This window comes from Megalops cyprinoides, chromosome 16, assembly GCF_013368585.1.
Source record: "Megalops cyprinoides isolate fMegCyp1 chromosome 16, fMegCyp1.pri, whole genome shotgun sequence".
In the NCBI taxonomy this organism is placed as follows: domain Eukaryota; kingdom Metazoa; phylum Chordata; class Actinopteri; order Elopiformes; family Megalopidae; genus Megalops; species Megalops cyprinoides.
In genome coordinates, this window is record NC_050598.1 from 28,930,100 (window position 1) to 28,950,267 (window position 20,168).

Consider the following 20,168-nt stretch of genomic DNA (forward strand, 5'->3'; position numbering starts at 1 on the left):
GTGCAGTTTAAAATCAAAATTCACCGAAAAATGTCTAGAAACAAACTGTCTTGCTCAGATCAGAGGTAAGTATACAATCAAAGCTGAGGCTGATACTCTGATGAACTTTAAATGGCACGGAAAAATATTTCAATAAAATGCTGCTGCATTACCCTAATATATATCAAATTATTGAGCACTTATTGATCAATAAAGTCAATAGCTGTTTGATAATAATCCACAAGGAAAGTGTTGAATGACTTGCACCTTCACACACTTCAGTTCAACTGCCCTCGCAGTGATTCATAAAATGCTTGGATACATCAACCCAAACACTTTCCTCCGCCCAAGTCCATCAGATTTAGCTGAACGGGGGCTGTTTGCTGTATAAACCACTGAAATAACAACCACTTACCTGAAGAGAAATGTCTCAAAGATTTCACTAGAGGCCTGGAGAGTGCAGTACATAAGCTTGCCATACACATGTATATTGATTCTCCACTTAACTCAGTTACCTCAAAAAAAAATCATGCCAATCCATTTTCAGAATATGAGAACACAACCATAGAACATTTTGTAGGTAAGGGGCAGCAGGGATATTTTAGTCATTACAACGGGACTGAAATATGATTTCGCTGTAGATGCTATCATTTGGGTCAGTTGTTCCTGTCAGCCCACTTCAACAGCTTCTAATTAACCAGCTTTGATGGAGCTGTGGATTTAATGCTGATCTTGGTTTGACCTTACTTGACAGTTGTTGGCTATACACCTTCTAGGAGAAAAATGTGCTTTCAGAGGTATGTTAGCCTCCATTAACAAAATTAATTTAATTAATTTAATTTAAAAACAATTTAAGTTTTCTTTAAACAAAAAGAAAATTGAGACAGCAATCTCTATTAAGTTTAATTTGTCCTTCAATTAATGGCCTTCAATTAATGGCCCAATAATGTTAAACTGAACAAGTGTTAATCTTATTACTACCTCTAATTTATTTAAGTGACAAAAATGACCCAAAATGTGTGGTTCATGAGAACTTGTTCAAACACACCGACCCCGCAGCATACGTCCCTCTCATAAGACTGACAGCACATACATTACATTACATTACATTACATTACATTACATTACATTACATGCATTTAGTAGATGCTCTTATCGAGAGCGTCTTCCATCACAATAGTACATAAGTGTAACCATTCAATTTACACCTGCCAAGTGATGTCAACCTCAGTAAGCATCCACTCAACAAATCAATCAAATCTAACAAATCAAGAGCTCAACCGGAACAAACACCAGCACACACACAACGAGACCCCAAGATCCGGGCTGGAAACCACAGAGCAGCATGGTATTGTAATTTGTAATTGTAACGGGCAGCAGTGTAGCGTATTGGAAAGGAGCAGGAATCGTAACCGAAAGGTTGCCGGTTCGATCCCCTGCCGGGGCACTGCTGTTGTACCCTTGGTCAAGGTACTTAACCCAGAATTGCCTCGGTAAATACCTGTCTATATAAATGCGTGACATGTAACATTGTAATCTATGTGAGTTGCTCTGGATAAGAGCGTCTGTTAAATACCAATAACGTAATGTAATAATTCGCCATGACAATAACCCCAAAGAAAGCAAGCAGATGAATAAAGATTAATTCAATGATAATCCTAAATAAAAACACACGCCCACACAAAACTGTCTGAACATGCTCCCCTTCAGTTACATGCCCACCGCCCCCTGCTCTCCCTCATTGGAGCGCACAGACGTTTCCCCGGGGTCTGCGTTGTGGTTTTATTTCAACCGTGATCTTCCTCTGAGTCTGCTGGGGTGCCGTGCTGACCTTCAGATCTGTGAAGAGTCTTTTTTTTTCATTCCTCAGATTTCCATCAGCAGCCCTGGATGGTTTCTGAGCCCGCCAATATTTTTTTTTTTTGATGGACTTTTCAATATGAGCGCCTGCCAATGCCACCGTGATTGATAGTCTCTGCTAGGCTCCCTTGACTTTGAGGCTGATTTCTCTGTCACAAGCAGGTGTCCCAGCTGAGCACTCCGAATGACTAAACTAGATGGCGTGGAGACATTTTCTCTTCCAGTGCAGTTCTTCACCTTTCCAGACTGTTCATGAATTTTTAAGTTTGCCAGCAATGCTGCGGGTTTGGGCTTGGAGATGCCGCCGTTGTGACTTCCCTTTCTGTGGGTCAGGAGAGTCACCTGACCAATCATGTGACCAGATCAGTCATGACGGGCTTGGCAAGATTCAGAGGAATGTGTCCAGCTGAATTATGAATTCCCTCAAAGGATAGATTGTTGTTTAAATGTCATTGTCTGGCAGTTTTTTCCTCAGACTGAAGGTGGCATTCAGTCTCTCTGTCCAACACAAGGTCATTTTTGCTGATTGACTCAGACATGACACCTAAGACACAAACCAATCGGACAAAGGCACACCTTGGCACATGGCTGTTTTGTATGCCATTAATGGATGTGTAACGATTAGCCTGTTTTCTGAGGTTAAAATGTCGTGTTGTACAAGACACTTAATATCACATGAAATCAAATAGTGTCACACACTGTCTGTGATTTCATACAGTCACAGTCTTGGATCTTTCTTGGTAAAAATGCAAGGCCTTAAATCTTTCTTTCTTTGTTTTTTACCATACCTCAGTACTCTTATGTTAAAAAAACTGAATGAAACCAATTACAAAAAAGGAGATGCAGTTATGAAATCTGATTTTAAAAAAGCCCTATCTTGTAATCCCAGCTCAGTCTATTGTTACAGAAGGGAAAAAAAGCAAATAAACACACAAACAAAAGGATTACCTTGATTCTTTTAAAAAGCCAATTACATACTTTCAAATCCAACAAATCAATGCAAAATCAGGCATAATTCATGCAGACAGCCAGGGAGATCTGGCAACCCTGATCATCACATCATCTCACACAATGAGCAGATCTGAATCACACCATTGCTTAATCACTCAACCAGGGAGGAGTGAACCTGCGTCTGCTAATCTCAGGCTTCCAACCAGCAAGGCTGAAAGCCCAGGGAGAGAGAGAGAGAGAAAGAGAGATGATGTTCACCTTGATTACACCCAAGGCTTCAAATAGGACCACCTCCTGCACTAATTGAAGTACATCTCCACCTCAAATGATGTATCAACTCGTGAGAGTGACATACTGGCATGACCACCTCCTCCCAAAAAGCGACAGGCACAAGGTCCACTCCTGTGACATTTTTCAGATACTGATCTGATCGACGCTGTCCTCTTGACCTTCTGTGATGACCTTCTGGTGAGGCTGCCACATACAGCCTGGCGTCAAAGCACTCCACAGCACCTGCACAAGAACTTCACATTCAATCAAACATTTTGCAAAGTGTTACACAACATTTGCCAATTAGAAGCTGGGCTTCTGCATTTGGCAAGCAGCCACCTTTAATTTTCAATTTTCCTGGCTGATGGCCTTATCCAGGAGCTACACATGTCAGCATAGTACCCTTTTATACAGCTGGAATTCAGTCAAAATTATATGGTTAAATACTCTGCCCACTCGGAATTTCAACCTGATTACAAGCGCTGTTCCTTAACTCCATACTGTGCACCTTTTGTGGTTAAGTAGCAGATTGAATTGCATACATATGGGTTTTTTAGCTGACAAAGGCGACAGTCTGAAAGTGGTTTTCTAGCTGCCTATTAGGTGCAATAAGGCATGACATAACAACTATAATCAAGGGACTGCATTAAACATTTTGTTTGCTGAATGGGTCCCTCTCAGGTTACTGGCTGTCTCTGTTCTGCTTTCGGGCATTCTTCAGGCATGGCGTTGGTGGTGATCTTGAAATTATTCTCCATGGGAAGAGGGACAGACATTTTCCATGACTCAAAAAATGACTTATTGCTTTACTTCTTACCCACAGTGCACACTCTCCTCTGATTGGTCTAGGTACTCCCTGTGTCATGCCTGGGCCAATAAAGAAGAAGTGTGCACAAGGCATGCAATGAGAAAACCAACAACCCTTAACCGTTCAACCGCTCTTATAAATCAACTGTACATTTAGTTAGTTAGTTAGTCCAAAATAAGATTATTTACAGTGGAGCTGATTTTTGTTTTAATTTTACTGATCAGATGTGTGGCAGTCTTTCATCCCAGATTAAGCCAGGGTGTGACCTTCATCAGACTTTAGTTACTAAAGACTATTGATCCTTCTAACTGATTAAGAAGCTTTTTTTTCCAAGTCATTCAGAGATAACCTTAACTACAGCACTGGGATGACATCCAGGTGCTATTCACCTTAGTTCTTTTAAACAGGTGACCATCTTTAAAGTCAGTGATCAACAGGTGGCACCCAAGCCTCCATAAATATCGAGAGATGGGAAAGGCCAGCCCTGGAGGTCCAGAGCCACAATGAATTCAAATTTACCTTCAGTTAACAACCAAGTTACACCTGGTGCACAGCCAGCGAGGTCACTTCCTGTCAAAAATATGATGACTTCACATGGCTGTGTGCAGACTGAGCCTTATATCCCATTGGTTATTGCTACATTGCTGACACTGATTGGCCAAGTGCGTGTGAGCTACTGTGAGTCATGTGAGAGACATGGTGCCGCCTCTGTCAGTGTCAGTGTTGGTTGTGATACACTCTGTGGCTTGCAGTGTGAAAAACAGTCACCGGTGTTGTTGGCAAGTGAATCAGATCAGTGCCCCCGCCTTGTCCAGTGTTTCCTATGGGAGGGGACACGTATTGCCAAGCTGAGCAGGTTGTGGTCATGTAAATTGAGGTGACCAGGTGGGGGTGGGTAAAAATAATTACCCAGTTCATAAACAACCTATAGCCCATATATTGAGGACTGGATCTGACCATGTTGATGCTCAATAACACTGGGAAAGTGTTCTTATTTTCTTGAAAAAGAGCCATCATGATTGCAGGCTGATGTGCATGATGAGGTGACAGGTATATAAGTAATGCCTGACAACTTTCAATGGTAAACAGAGAATCTTATTTAGGCAACCAATCAGTGCTCAGAAGCAAATCATTTTGTTTATAGTCTATAAAAATCACAGTTTCTGTGAGGGGGAAAAGCATTCTTTCTCTACTACAAATATAATGTTTCCAAAGTTGCTGTCTGTTCTTTCCTGTCTGCTGATACTGAATACAGATAGGGTGACACAACAACACAGTGTTTTAAACAAGCATTTAAACAAATTGTACTGATATATAGCGTCGTACTGAAGAGATGTATCATTTTCTTTTGTGTATAAATGTGTGCATGTTTTTGTAATTACAACAAAGACATTCACCCAATTAATAGGAAGCATTGCAAACAAAAAATGATGTAATATGAATCCTATATTGTTGCAGAATTATTTCTCCAACGTGCAGCAGAAAATGACACTGTATTGCTGTGAAACACCTCCAAGATAGATTGCGATAGAGGACTGCATGGGACCATAGTGGTTGCAGGCATTCTTTGTCAGTTATAGCCTCAACTAGCCTCAACTGGCACAACTAGGTAAACCCAGAAGGCCGTGCAGCACACTGCGTGACCTCGTTAACTACTCTCAGCATAGTGATGCAGTTATTTGGAAGTCACTCTGGGTAAGAGCGTCAGCTAAATCACGTAATGTAATGTAATGTAATGAAATGTAATATGTTGTCACATCCAACCGATATCATTCATTTGACCCTGACGTCACACAGCTGGAATTATTTGCAGGACAACTTTTTGCCTGACGCCACCCGGGCGATGCAGCCGGGTGCCCTGATGTGAAGACATACCCACAGAAACCACTGATCAGGAGCAATTAAGAGCACCAGCGGCCAGCCCTCCACAAACGAGGGACCAATTTCAGTTTTCCAATCATCATGTGGGACGCGCTAATTAGACCCCCAAGCATGTAGTGCGCAGTCTGCATTGACTGATGTCAGGCTAACAGAAATGAGCTCTCTGCTGGGGAGCAGCACCCCGGACTTCTCTGCAAGTGGCAAAGCAACATGGACGGCAAGCTCCACAGGGCTGGCGGGGCACCTGCCTTCTTTACAGCCACCTCCCACAAGAACAGAGGGTAAATGCATCTCTCCTTTGTAATCAGGGTTGATAGATTTCTTCTTTTTTATTTCGCCAGAAAGACTTAATTATTCCTGGTACTGCACTGACTTCTGGGACCGAAAAAAGCAACTGACATTTGGCATGAACACTTTTTTTTTTTTTTTAAAAGCAACACATCCTTTTTATTTTTGTCCTTTGAATGTACGCTATGCTCTTGCTTTCTTTTAAAAGGGCTTAATTGGATTGATAAAGGGTGGTGGCAGTTTGGTGGATTTGCTGCTCTTTTTTCACAGCATGGGGGCTGAAATGTTAGAAAAAAAAATCAGAAAAAGAGAAAGGGGGGCCTGATTGTTAAGCTTTTATTGTGTGAATCACTATCTGACCAGCTCATTGATTATGACTCTTTGGCTTTAAATATGAATTTGTGTGGATCACCCTGGACAGAGTCAGTATGGAGCTTAATATGCTCCACCGAAAGGTTGCTCTCCTTTGCCAAATGGGTTCTTCCTGACATTCTGAAGCGTTGCCTGAATACATATTGAACAACATACACCCTCTGATGTGTACAGTGGAATATTTGTTCAAGAAAGTAAAGTTATAAAGCTTCCATTTTCTGTGTTCTTTGCGCTGCAATAGGAGTGAGTCAGACTTGAGCTGTTTTAATGAGATATGGTAATTATATTTCTTTTTTTTCTTTTTTTTTTTGCTTGTTCCTGGAAGATAGATTTCACAAGCTATTAAGCAACTCTAAGGTTGTGATCATTTTAAATATGGGAATAGTCAGTATTTTTATAGTCAAAACTATTTGATTAAAATATTCTCATTTGCATTTTTTGTGTGTTTGTGGCCTAGCTTAATAATAGTGCTATTTAAATTTATTAAATAGCTATTTAAATTGTAAACTAAGCTAAATGTGACCATACCGCCTAGACAGTATGTAAAATTGACATTTCATTAAAGTAGAATATTAGGGCTGCTCTTTTGCTGTGTTCTAATGAGCACAATTGTCCAAAAATCCATGAAAGCCTTTTAGAGACTGAAATGAATGAGAGACCATCAATATATTATAACTTGATGTAACTGGTTTTAAATGTGCATAATGCACAGTTGGAATCATGGTAATAAACAACTGCTTTCTCAGAACTGTATTACATACCTTGCATGTTAACCAACTCCACCCCAACCCCGCCCCCTCCCCCCAACACACACAAGCCCGCCCACACACACACACACACACACACACATGCATGCGCGCGCTGACAAACGCACAACTGTAACCCAAAGCTGTGCATGATAAGAATGTATTGCAAAAATCTATTGAATGTAAGAGAATGCACATCTGAAACATTCTAGAGAGTCCTTACTGCAGGTCAGTATTCTTATTGAAGGTTGTATATGAGAGGATTGTTCTTATTATTGTGACAGGGTATCTATTCATTAAATAACCCAAACCTTAAATCCTCAATAATGATAGGATAAGCATTTATTTCTTTGAAATGGTAGATCTCATCATAGATCGTAGATAATCTCATCCTGAGCAATATATTTATCTTGCAATTTTAAATATTATCTGTTTATATAGCTGGATATTAACTGAAAAATTGGGTTAAGTACCTTTCCCAGGGGTACAACAAAATATGTCCCACTTGAGAATCGAACCAGCAACATTTAGGTTATAAATCTTTGCTCCTTACAATACACTACACTGCTGGATAATCACTATTGCCGACTTTTTGAACGCCCTTTAAGTATGAACTGACAATTCGCCATGCGCCACTTGAAGGGGAAAATGTTATTCATATGAAAAAGTAAGAAAAAGAATTTACCAGATTAATTCCGTCCGTCCCTCCCTACATTCCTTGGAAACCGTTGAATTTAAGAAGTTTTCATTGGCCCTTCACGCCGTCAGTCATTCGATCTCATTGAGCGGGCTGTGCATTTGCAAGTCAGTGCATGGGCATTGGACAGTTATCAAACTAACCCCTCCCTTTTTCAAGTGAAAGTAGCCAATATGGGTGAAATGGGGCGTGTTTATGGGGCGGGCTCCCGTGTGGTGCTGATGCTGTGTCTTCTGTTCCAGGGGTGCAGGTGGAACGGCAGGGCTAGCACCGTCTGCATCTGCTCGCGGGAGAAGGAAAAAAAACTGCATTCTGTTTTCCGCGTACTGGATCAAAAAAATTAACCTGCCTATCCAGGACTATAACACCTCCAGCCAAACCAGGAGATTTAAGAAGACACCCTTTCAAGTAAGTACCTTTGAAACATGTTTCTCTTGTTACCACAAATGTCTTGACTGCAGTTAGAATTTGGAGATACCAAATCTTACAGTAGTTATGTCCGATGATAGATGTTTTGCTGCCAACTGCGACGTTTATGGGCTCATTGGTACTATTTAAATATATTGTCAGAAATTTCCAAGGTCCTGTGATATGATTTTCATAACTATATTACAGTTAGCTGTGGCATTTTGCGGTCTAATTTTGAAAAGGGTGAAACGATAGTGATGTGCTTCTCGGCTACAGAGCCCAGACGGTCAGTAAGTAAAATGCAAAGGACATCAACGTGTCTACGTGGATCCGTCAGTTGGCAAGGGGGATGGAGAGGAGACAGGGTCAAGTCCCTTTTAAGGCGTGTTTGGCAAGCGGGCATAATTAATTTGTGCGGAGAGTTTTATTTATATTTAAAATTGTTGCACATTTCGGGTTGTACCTTTTAAAATACTCGCTTTCTCGTGTGAAGGAACAAAATAAATGTGATCAAGCCCGTGCCCGCAGCTGGTATGGACGCAGTGTATGTTATGTATTGTTTACAGTTTGTAAGTAAAAAATCGTCACCGGCTGTATTTGTTATGTTTCCTCCCTGGCAGAAATTGCGGAACGTGATTTATTTAGCACTGTACTCCAGCACATTAAAGGCGCATTCGTGCACTGCTCAACGCGCATTGTCGGATCAGAGCAAGTTTTTTAAGCATCATCACGATTCATGCCACCTAAAAAAATTAAATAAAGCCGTACTCGTGTTTTACGTCTGGCTGTCCATCTCATAAGCTCCCATCCTACAACGGTGTAACTGTTAGCCTATCTGCTCCTATTGTCTTCGTGTCTGGTGACAACGAGCATTTGTAGAATTAATCGAGAAGTTAGCTTTTCTTCTGAATGTGCTGAGAAGGTCGTGAATTGTGTTTTGCAGCCGGGTTTTGGTATTTGGTATCGATGTTTTCTGTCATATCACGGGCTGGAATGACGGTTAACCTCTATGTAACGACACTCCGTGCATTTTGATGTGCACATTTTGACACTATAAGGCAGAACATTTTTGAACACATAAGCATAATTTAAATTTACATAAGTGTTGTGGACACATACAGCTGCCCAGTCGTTTTGTTTTAACAGTCCAATTTTATTTAATATGCTCGCATTGTACGTTTGGTCCAACCCCAAAAATATGTATAAACTACCCAGGTAACGTGTGTTAAAATACAGCACAAATGTCCGCTATTGTGCAGTGCATTAGAGTCCACTGGGGTGCGTAACGGTCTCTACTTTAAAAGCCTTCAAAATTAAAACGTACGGTGGACGGAAATTCTGCACCGATTTCCTCGGCGGTTTGAAGGCTTTGCTCCTGAAAACACCTTGGCTGTAGGTGTCACAGTAGAGCTTCAATTGACTGACATAATCGGAGTTAAAGTGTCGGAAGATGGAGCTGATCGAACCGACTGCCCTCTAGAATGCAAATAAAAACAGGTGTGGAACGGGCCGTGCCTGGAGGTATCGAACGCACGGGACGTTTCTACATCTTCTAACCAGCATAATGAAGAAAACAATTAAAAATCAAGTGTTAGGAGCTCCCCCAAAACATTTTTTTGCAGTGCCTCCGCATACTGAATGACAAGGCGTGTGTTTACCCGTTATGATAGTTGGGGAGCGAATCGTTTGAAATGTAGTGGTATCTCCACCTGACTGTCTTTGGTAGAACAGATTTAGCCGGACATTTCCAAGTTTACGATATTGTCTGAAGGAGGAGTTATGCATAATTATTGCAACACATTTATTATCACTGCTTATGTAATTACGGTAAAACTGGTGACATTATGATACGGTCGTGAACTGGGGATGAATTAGGCGTTACTGCGTTAAAGTCATTCGCGACAAAGGGAGATGAGGACCACGTGAGTTGGTGGAGATGCGGAATTAAGTGCCTGTAGAAATGGCTACATTTTGTTTTTGTACTGCTCAGTTTCAGTGAAAAGACATTACTCTGACACAGAGGGCTGGTTATGTGCATAGCGTAGAGCAAAGCTAGCAACATAATGGAATATTTAGTGGTGCTAACGATGATGGCATTAAATTCCACATCAGTTATTCAACAGTGAAGCAAGTCGGGCTGATCGTAATGTTTCCTCTTACGGTCTGTATCTAGATCTTGGCGTGCTTGACACTGAACATTGACTAGTGGTAAAAACTGTGTGGGGGGGGGATATATCACAGTTTATATCGCAAAAAGGAGTGGAGAATACCACAACATTAACAAAAATACAATTCAGTCTACGGTTCTGAATGCTGTATATCGGTCATTGCTAGCTGTCTGTGGTCAGGGCTGGAGTCTTTTTGCAGGCTGAACGGTGGATTGAAGTACTATGTATAGCACGGGGTATGACAACATGCAGAACTTCTCTGTTTTCCCAGTCCAGTGGAATGTATGCGTGGCTGAGGCTCAGAGCAAACAGCGGCACTCTGACCGGCTCTGGATGTCACTCCCATTGCCTTGTGTGGGTTAATTTGCTCTGTGAGATCTGTGCATCATCTTGTTGTTGACAGTTTCCTCACCAACTCAAACTGGTCGATTCCTGCTCGGTTCCGGCCCTTAAGGGGGGCCATGAGGATGACAACGGGGTGCACTCATCAGGGACGGCGTGGTTTCCTCTCAGTGCCTTCATAAGAAACAACATTTCCGGAACATCTGATATCACTGCGTCAGTATTGGCATTACATTCCTGACTGAAGGCTGGATGTTGGTGTCAGCCCAGAAAACCTGTATCTACCTTTACCCTTAGCGTTCGCCTACTGTGCCTGTACTAGAGCAAAGAGACATAAAAACATGTAGTTGACAAAGTGGGGTCAAGAAAGAGATTTGCTAGGAGATGTGAGTTTTATTATTATGATTCCTTTTCCTTTTGATGCAAATGGAAAATTGCCACTTACTGCATAATATTCAAATGCAGAGAAAGCTTTATAAGAGACATACTCTTTCTGTCCATTACAATTATACTGCAGGAGGGAGGCTTTGTAGCTAAATTCTGGATTTTTTTTTTTTTGCTCATCATAAATTTTCCTCTCTGGTTGTTTTTTCTCACAATTCTTGTGAAATTGATGTATTTTGTAATTCAGTAATCTCTCTTTTTTAAAAAACAGCTCCTTTCAGACAGTGGTTGCATAAATATCAATTAATGAAACGTATCTGGCAAACACCTAAAAAAAAAAAAACAGCAAGTGAGACAGAAGATAAACTATGGGGCTGAGCACTCTGCCGGCTTTATTGAATTCAACTTATTTTATGGAGGGTGCTTAAACAATGCCATTGTGCGTTGATGACCGTAATAATTGCAGAAACGCCAATTTGAATAATCGTTGCAGACCCTTTTTTCAAAATGTGCCACGCAGTTACGGCAAAAGTAGATTTTAAGGTCTGTCATTTGGCGTTGTTTCCTGCGGCTGGGCAGCCAGGGCCCGGATGTGGCTCTGCATATGAATGTGGCCTTTGGAACACTTTCAATGCAAGTATTTTTTTTTTCCAATTTGTTATGCAACGGTACTGCAGAGAATGCTTATTTGTAGCCTCAGAGTTTGATTTGAATGTCAGTGAAGGTAGAACATGGAGGGATATGATGCCTTTGCCCTTGCGAGGATAGCTGAATGCCTGAGAATAATGGTCATTTTGGAGTCGGAGCTGCTGTTGTTTTTGGGGGTGATGCTCTCTCTTCACTGTTTGATCTTGGACTCTTTTTGTTTAATGGGTAAGACCATCCTAACTCTTGCCCTCTTCTCAGTTTGAGAGGGTCAGTCAGACTGCCTTCTTGTTGGTCTTTAACTCTGATTAACAAATTTAGGCAGAGGATACTTTTTTGTTCGGCAAGTAAAAGGTAAGAAATGTAATATTTGCTTAAAGGCGCTAATCAAAGTTAAGAAGCACTGTCATTACGCACTATGAGTTGGCCTAGTCTACGCAGAGCGTTCACTGGATCCCACTCTTTTCTCTCTCATGGTTAAGGTCTGATTCAGCAGTTTTGTCCTTCCAGTCAGTAAGCCCTCCAGAATTAGGAAAGTATCACTTTTCCCCCTGTACTTTTTCATTTTCATAGTTTTCACTTAAAAAAATGTTATTTTATGAGACAAAGTGACACACTTCTTTTAAACCATAATGTGGCAGGACTGATTTTCACCCCTGAAATTATCATATAAAAAGCGACTCAGATGCCCTATAAGAGAAAAAAAGGCATTGTGGGTTAAGTACCTTTCAGCATCGGGCAGCTCTCTCTGAGGCTGGGAGTGTCAGGTGTGTTTCACTTTCCTGCCCTTGGGTTCACGCAGAGGGTGCGGACGTGCGTTGTACCGGCGACACACACACGTGAACTTTCGTTGCAGGTTCACGGCTGTCAGAAGCCTCCTGTAATCTTCCTGTAATCCCCAGCACCCCTAAGGAGAGCAGTCTGCCTCATTAACCGGGAGCCCATTCTAGTGCAGAGACACCTGGAAGAAGGGAGGCAGCTTAAGATGAGAGGAGTGCAAAGGGAGGTGTCCTCTGTCGTGGCTGTGTGTGCGTGCGTGCATGCGTGCGTGCGTGTAGCCAGAGTAAGGGAAATGGCAGGCTTTTGACACAAAGCTGAGATGCAAGGATGTGCCTTAAGACATTTACAGAGAATGTGTGAGTCCAATGGAAAGATGGCACCCCCGGAAACATGGCCAACAATTGGCTCATGTTACATGTTGCACATGTGGCATTACAGAATGAGCAGGGCTTTAACAACAACTTTATTCAATGAACCATGTTTTCTACCTTCACATGTCATTGCTAAACGCCAAAATTCATTCATTTGCAACTGAAAACCACGGAGCGCAGTACTTCACCATCTCACGGCCTTTGTGTTAATGTCACTGGAGACTCCCGCTAGAAGATGCGCGAAATAATTTATTCAGTGAATCCGGTTTTTGAAATGAAGAAATAGTCGTTCGGTGTGTCACAGGGATTTTGTCAGTATGTTTAATTTTTGTGCATTTCAAAAGAAACTAAAGAAGAATAAATGCACTTTTGTTTCGCATCATCTGAAAGGTGGATTTCATGCATTTATATGCATTTTCTGCCAACGCGTGAGGTTAATGGGTGACTTCAACATAAGCCACTGAAACGGATAAATTAAAATAAGAATTGAAAGATATTTTGCTCCTTTGGTAAAAATATGGTGTAGTGATCAGATCGTGGAAATCTGGGTCTTAATGTTGGGGGTTTACTTTTGAGGTGTGGCACCATTTAGGAAGACCATTCGCCTCGTCTGCTCCAGCAGAGAGATTCAGCTGTAAGAATGGGCTCAAGAATAAGTGTGAGTAAAAATGTATTACAGCTGTTGAACTTTGCTCATAGGGATGTCTTCTAAGCAAATATACTGTCACATTTAGTCATTTTTAAAACCATTTTAAGGGGAAACGGTATTAGAACATAAAAGTGCAAGGCAGGCAAGTTCATGTGTCAGCAGAACATGTCGCCGTCGCAGAGCTGTTTTTTTGACCTAGACGGTCGGCCAAGGACTCGGCATCTGAAAGGAGGATCTGTCTGAGCGCAGTGTGCAGCTGCGCCTGCCTCTTGGTCATCCAGTTTGAAGGAGGAGGAGGTCTCTTTGGGGGCCGACTTTGCCGTCACCTTTCTCAATTGCCAGGACTGCGATTGAATTTGAGCACACAGTCAGCTATCTTCTGCATTCAGGGGTAGAAAAGGAGAGTTGATTATCATCGGACTTGTGAAGAAAAAGGGAGGAGGCAGTTGGGGGGGGGGGGCTCAGTGCTTCGTCCCTCTGGATCTGTTGCAGTGGGTGAAAAAGACTCTGCTTTCCAGCCCGGGGAAGGAAGGGCAGGCTTATTTGAGGAGCACAATGCAGGCTCTTGAAAGGAGAGAGGGCGCACAATGGAGGCACTTTGAACGGGACGGTGCGGCTCCCTGCTCGATCTTTGGGTTTGTGCAGCCAGCGTGCTTTCATTAGCTGCGACTGTCATGGATACGCCGGCTCGCCCACGGATGTCCAGCGCTGGGGGGGGGGGTCGAGGCGGGGGGGGGCAGGCCATGTGACACGTCATGTCCCCTTTCCCTCTCCACTGAGGAGCCCAAGGACAGCACCTTGATGGACTAGGTCAAATAATTATTTTCAGATTTAATACTGAATGGGGGAGGACGGTGAGGTTTGCTCGGTGGGCAGCTCCAGATCCGGGCAGTGTTTGGAGAGTAGGAATTGGAAAAATGTTATCATTAGAGGGATATCGCTACATAACCTGCATTGCAGCATTCTGGTTTTTTTCTTATTGCATTCTATTTCTCGGGCCGAGAGCCGTGACACCCACCCACTCATGTCGCCGGCCTATCACTAGCCTCCTGCCCTGATGAAATGAAAAGAGTACGCATGAGCAGCCCTGAGTGACTTGCAAATAAAGAGAGGGGAGAGAGGAGTGGGGAGCTCGGCGGAGACAGATGGATGAGCACACTCGGTGTGTGGCTACCTGGCTTCCTGTCACTCTGAATTTGCCCCTGAATCTTACCCCACTGCATTCTGGACCAATAACAGCAACACGTCAGCCTACGTGCAGCTGAGTATTAGCTGTTTTACCTGTCGCTTAGAGAAACCATACCGGATGCCTGGAAACGTTCCCCAGCACATCTGTGCATAGGGTGGGCATCCTCATTTCTGCCCTCCCCAATCGTATTTGCATGTTTGCCCAGCTGTTGAGAGAGTGGCCAAGGGTGAAAAATGGTCTTGCTGGCTGCTGCATTATTTCAAAATAAAATGTTAGCGCAAAGGATCTGGATGTGAACATCTACAGCAGAATGGAGGAGGTGGTTGTAAGTGTGGGGTGGAGGCTTTACAATTTTGAGAAACACATTCCGAGTGGACCCCCCCCCCCCCCTTATTTTTACATTTGTGCCATGATGATTTTACATCTGTTGCGAAGCACAGATGAATCTCATTGTCGGCATTCCCATGCTTAACAGAGGCGACGTGTTGGATTTCTTTGAAAAGGGCACTTGCCACATGTTCCTGTGTAAGTGGACCCTCTTCATGTGACAAACACTCCCATATCCCCCTATTTTCAAAGCAATGTGGCTAGTAATTGGGTTAATCCGTTCTCAACAACACTTGACTCATGAAAATTGGAATTCAGAATCAGAAATTCATAAAATTATACCGCTTTAATAGTCAAATGACATCTCAAACCTCATGTTCTCCAAGCATCGTGGTATTCCCAACTGGCTCAACAAGCAGTGGATGGAAACTAGTATGAAAATCTCCCGGTGTTTACTCGGTTTCCCTGCAAGTCTGTCACGGCTAATTATTACGTTACTTATTTGTTTAGCAGACGCCTGTATCTGGGGCAATGTGCTATGTTTGCATACTGTGTGTGTAACCCATTTATAGCTTGGCTTGCTTTTGACCGGGGCAACTGAGATGGAGTGCCTTGCTGAAGGGTTCAACTGCAGCGTCCCAGCTGAGGCAGGAACCCTCAACCTCTGAGAGCAGAGTTCGGCCCTGTATCCTCTGAAAGACAGACGGCCCCTAAGGTGTGGGGGAAAGGTGAGGCGAGAGTCCTGGCTATGTGGAGGCTCCGGTGAATGGGAGCGTATTTCGAGTCCTGGCGAAGCCGCCGTGAAAGGAACAGTCGTGACTGTCGTGACTGTCCTTCGGCGCGGCGCGTGAACCCCTCTGTGTGAACCGTCTCGATTGGTGCCCCGGACTAACACCCTGGCGAGGCGGAGCCTGCGGCCCTACCCGCACAGCCTGGCAGCTCTCCGCGCATGAGCGCCCGGCCCTCGGCTCCACAGATGGGTCCCCCGCTTAATCTCCGCACACCACCCTGTTTACGCTCTGACAGCCTGCTTCGCCGGGATGCCACCAGTGCAGTCTCTCTCTCTCTGTCTCTCTCAATCTCCTTCTCCTGCTCTCTCTGTCCTTCTCCTGCTATCTCTGTCCTTCTCCTGCTCTATTTCTCCTTCTCCTGCTCTCTCATTCTCCTGCTCTCTTTCTTTCTACTTCTCCTGCTCTTTCTCCTTCTCCTGCTCTCTGTCCTTCTTCTGTTCTCTGTTGCTGTTTCTCTCTGTCCTTCCCCTGCTCTCTGTCTCTGTCCTTCTCCTACTCTCTCTCTGTCTCTCCTTTTCCTGCTCTCTCATTCTCTATCCTTCTCTCCCATTCCTCAGCGGAGACCTTCTCCCTTTCTCCTGTTGCCTTTTTCTTCCTCCCTCCATTCCTTTCCTTTGTTAAATGCTCCCGGCCAAAAATAAGACACTTTGAACTCGAGTTCCATAAATACAGATGTTCTCAAGGAAGGTCTGTCTAGCTGAACCCATCAGACTTATTTGGATGGCTATCGATCGGATGCTCTTGCCAAGCAATTTTCTCAAAGGATGCCTGTTTCAAAGAATCAGGTTTGCTTTAGTTACTTGCCGAACACCCGGCAGTCCTTGTGCTCTCAGCGCGGGATGAGAGCTTACTCTCTTACTGCAGAGGTTAGTTTGTAGACTTTGTACTGTCTGTATTCTCCGATGTACGTGGTAACAGAATGTTTGATCTTTTAACACATGCGTGTAGTTTGGTCCTTGGGGAGAGGATTCGCAGGGCCGTTGAGCTCTGTAGATGTTTTTGAGTCAGCCATGGAATGGCTCTCAGGCTCCGCGTGCTCGTGGCCCCATTTTTTGCAGTAGCTGCAGAGTGACTGGAGAAGGTGGTGTAACGCAGAATTCCTGGCTTTTGAAAAATCCTCCCGCGTGATGCCCCCCCCCCCCCCCCCCCCCCCTCCCCCCCGCAGCTGCCTGTGGAAAGTCCGCCTGCATCCGCATGGCCTCGACACGGAAAACAAACAGGAGGAGAGGGAACCGCAACACGCCTCTGCTCTCTGGCTTACCTCGGCTCTGGTTCATTAGACAGGACAGCCCTCTGCTACGTGTGTCTGCGGCACACAGCATGCTCCGTATCGCGGAAGCGGCCACATGGAGAGCGCCCTGATCTCCTCCGGTCTGTGGTGTTTGTCAGGGCTGGTACCCGCGCCGGAGCCAGGCCGCGTCCAGGCATAATGTATTTGACCTTTTTTTATTGTGGCTGCATCCCAGGCTTCTGCGCTGCTGGACAGCTCCCTGCTCCGCTGAGCTGGTTCCTTGTTTCAGCACCACGGCGACGGACAGCTCCCCCCCTCTCTCTGCGGCGTGACCCTAATCTGACAGCGTGTCCGTGGACAGCTTCCCGAGCTGCCCGCCTGGGCCGCCTGATCCCCCCGCTGTGCTGCGGCATTCCACTCGCGCTCCGTTTTGCAGCGCCACGGCTGTGGACAGCTCCCTCCACCCGGCCCGGCCCTGCTGGGGGGGGGAGTCTGGTTTCAGCACCAGCCTCGCGGACAGCTCCCTCTCCCTGGCCCGCTGCCCAGCTTGCTGCATTCTCTCTTTTTTTTTTTTTTATAGCGTGTGATGGATTGCCATGTATGTGCTTGCGCGCTGAGAGGGTGCAGATGTGGAGATACAGTGCCCCTCTGTCACATCTATCAGGTGCTGATGCCTCCGCTTCCGTTAAGGGGCTTTTAACGGCTCCCTGCTCACTTGCCTGGAAGGAAAATGGCCGCCCTTGGAATCACAGAGCAAATGTCTGGCCTGTGACCCTTATACAAGAGGGGGAGAATGCGGTGTTAATTATGGATGCTTCCGAAGCCGCTGTCCTGGGCACAGGCCTTATGCACAACACCTGCCATGGATATTCAGCTTCTAAATCAGTACCATAATCCTTATCAACACAGTATTATCAAGACAGAAATTACTGTTCATGTGGCATAACAGATAACGTCAATTTACAACTGGTGGATGATTGAAACAGATTTTATTTTGTATCAAGAGAGTCTCAGTATTCATAGCAATTTCGTGGAAATATCATTCACTGTATTTTCTTGCTATAAACTTGGTATCCCTTAATTTTTCACCTCCTCCTAAATGCCAGATGTCCCTTCTCCTTCCTTTCCCCTGAGACACAGAAGCAGTGACCCCTTCCCCAGAAGCCTTTGCTGTCACATCGATGCGGACCCAGGTGTTTTTACGACGCTGCGTCGAAGTGACGTCTGAAGCGGTCCACCGCGAAGTCCCCGATATCCTCAGGATGTGACATATCGCACGGTTCCACCGCAAGGAATTGCAGTGTTTTGTTGAGTGTGAAAGCTGCAGTGATGTCTGGACAGGAGGTGGAATCGTGTGGCATGCAGTAGGCTTAACCTGCTGGTGAGCTGGCTGCTTATACTATGAGTTTTTAAAGGGAGCGCGCATGATGAGGCATTCAGCTATGGACACGCAGGGGATGGTTTTGGTGTTGGCAGGAGAATTTCCACCCTCCTTACATGTGGGATGACAAAGAGAGGCAACTATTGTTTTTGTTTTTGTTTATATCTTTACGAAAAGGAGATACCGCAGACATCTAGATTAATGCCTCCTGACACAGAAGTGATGTTGTTGTGGATTAGTAGGCCGCTCACTGCTACTAGGAAGGAAGGCAGATGTGGCAAAATGGCATGTCTGAAGATGGAGCAGAGATAACAGAAAGAATGGGCGGAGGTTGGGGGGGAGTAAGGAATTGTTCCTGCCCCCCCCTCACTCCAGTTCTCCCTCCCAAGGTTGTTTTCGCACGGCGGCACTTGCTCTGGTCTGCTGAATCCTGCCTCTTGTGGTGTTGAAACGTTTTTGGGAAGCAGCTTGTAATTGAGGTTGGCGTATGACTCAGCATGGTTTACAAACAGTGACAGAGGTAGGGGGTGGGGTTGGGGGTTCCCCAACAATATTAAGGCAATGAGCAGTCGCTCTGCTGTTTGGATATTCAGCCACCTCAAGGCTAACCCCCGCCCTCCCCCAGAAGGTCTCTGACGTGTGTATAACCTGTAGGTTATAGGTTAAATAGCCAGCTGTCGCACTGCCTTTGTGCCCTTTAGCACGGTACTCCAGCTGTATAAACAGATAAGAAGCAAGCAGTGCAAGTCCGCCTGGACAATGGTGTCCATTGCGCAAATCTATACGATGTAAGCATGTTCCTCTGTGAGCTGTTGTATGTGAATAGTCCACTCACTCAGTGCAGTGCATAATTAATGCAATATCTGCTCCAGCAGACCCGAATGAAAGCCCTGTCGCTTCTCATGCTGTGCTGTGTGCTAGTGGGCGGCAGTGTGGCGTAGTGGTGAGGATCAGAGCGTGTAACCGAAAGGTTGCTGGTTCGATTCCCTGCTGGGGCACTACTGCTGTACCCTTGGGGCAAAGTACTTAAGCCAGAATTCCCTCAGTAAATATCCAGCTATGTTAATGGATAACTTTGTAACCAATGTAAGTTGCTGTGGATAAGACTGTTTGATAACTGACGATAATGTAATGTATTGTAACTCCATCAGCAAAAGGAGGCTGCCGATGTTCAGGCTTTGTGCATCTCCACAGCATCACGGGACGCTCCTGGTAACAGAGGCAGGATCTCCATCACACAGGCCGAGTTCTCAGAGCGGTCCTGGCTGGGCCTGTTCTCCAGCCAATAGCAGGGCCCGGCTCTGTGCAAATGAATATACAGTGCGGGGTATTGATTAGAAAGTGCAGTCTGGGAGCTGAGGGCCGCAGGTGCAAGCCTTGCACAAGGCCTTGCTGTCTCACCCCTCCACAGGGTCCTGGATATTTAATGAAATAACTGAGATGGATGAATTCATTAAATATCCATCTGTACGAATGTATAATGTGCAACAAAAAAATCCATATAATATATATATTTTTTTACCAAGGAAATATATAACGATGTAATATCTAATGTAAAAGACACAGTTAATGTATCACAAGTGTCTGGGAAAATGTTAGAAAGATATTAAAGTGCTGTTGAGAATTCAGATATGTGCTAGAGAGGTGGGT

At 44.5% G+C, this 20,168-nt stretch overlaps 1 protein-coding gene across 21 annotated transcripts in view; it reads left to right on the forward strand.

Moving 5' to 3' along the window:
* The first annotated feature begins 8,106 nt into the window (after positions 1-8,106).
* nrxn2b (neurexin 2b) overlaps positions 8,107-20,168 on the forward strand; it is a 618,578-nt gene continuing 606,516 nt past the window's right edge. For all 21 annotated transcript variants that reach the window (XM_036547806.1, XM_036547808.1, XM_036547817.1 and 18 more), the window contains exon 1: positions 8,107-8,260. The gene's annotated coding sequence lies outside the window, so the exon portion shown is untranslated. The remainder of the gene's footprint in view (positions 8,261-20,168) is intronic.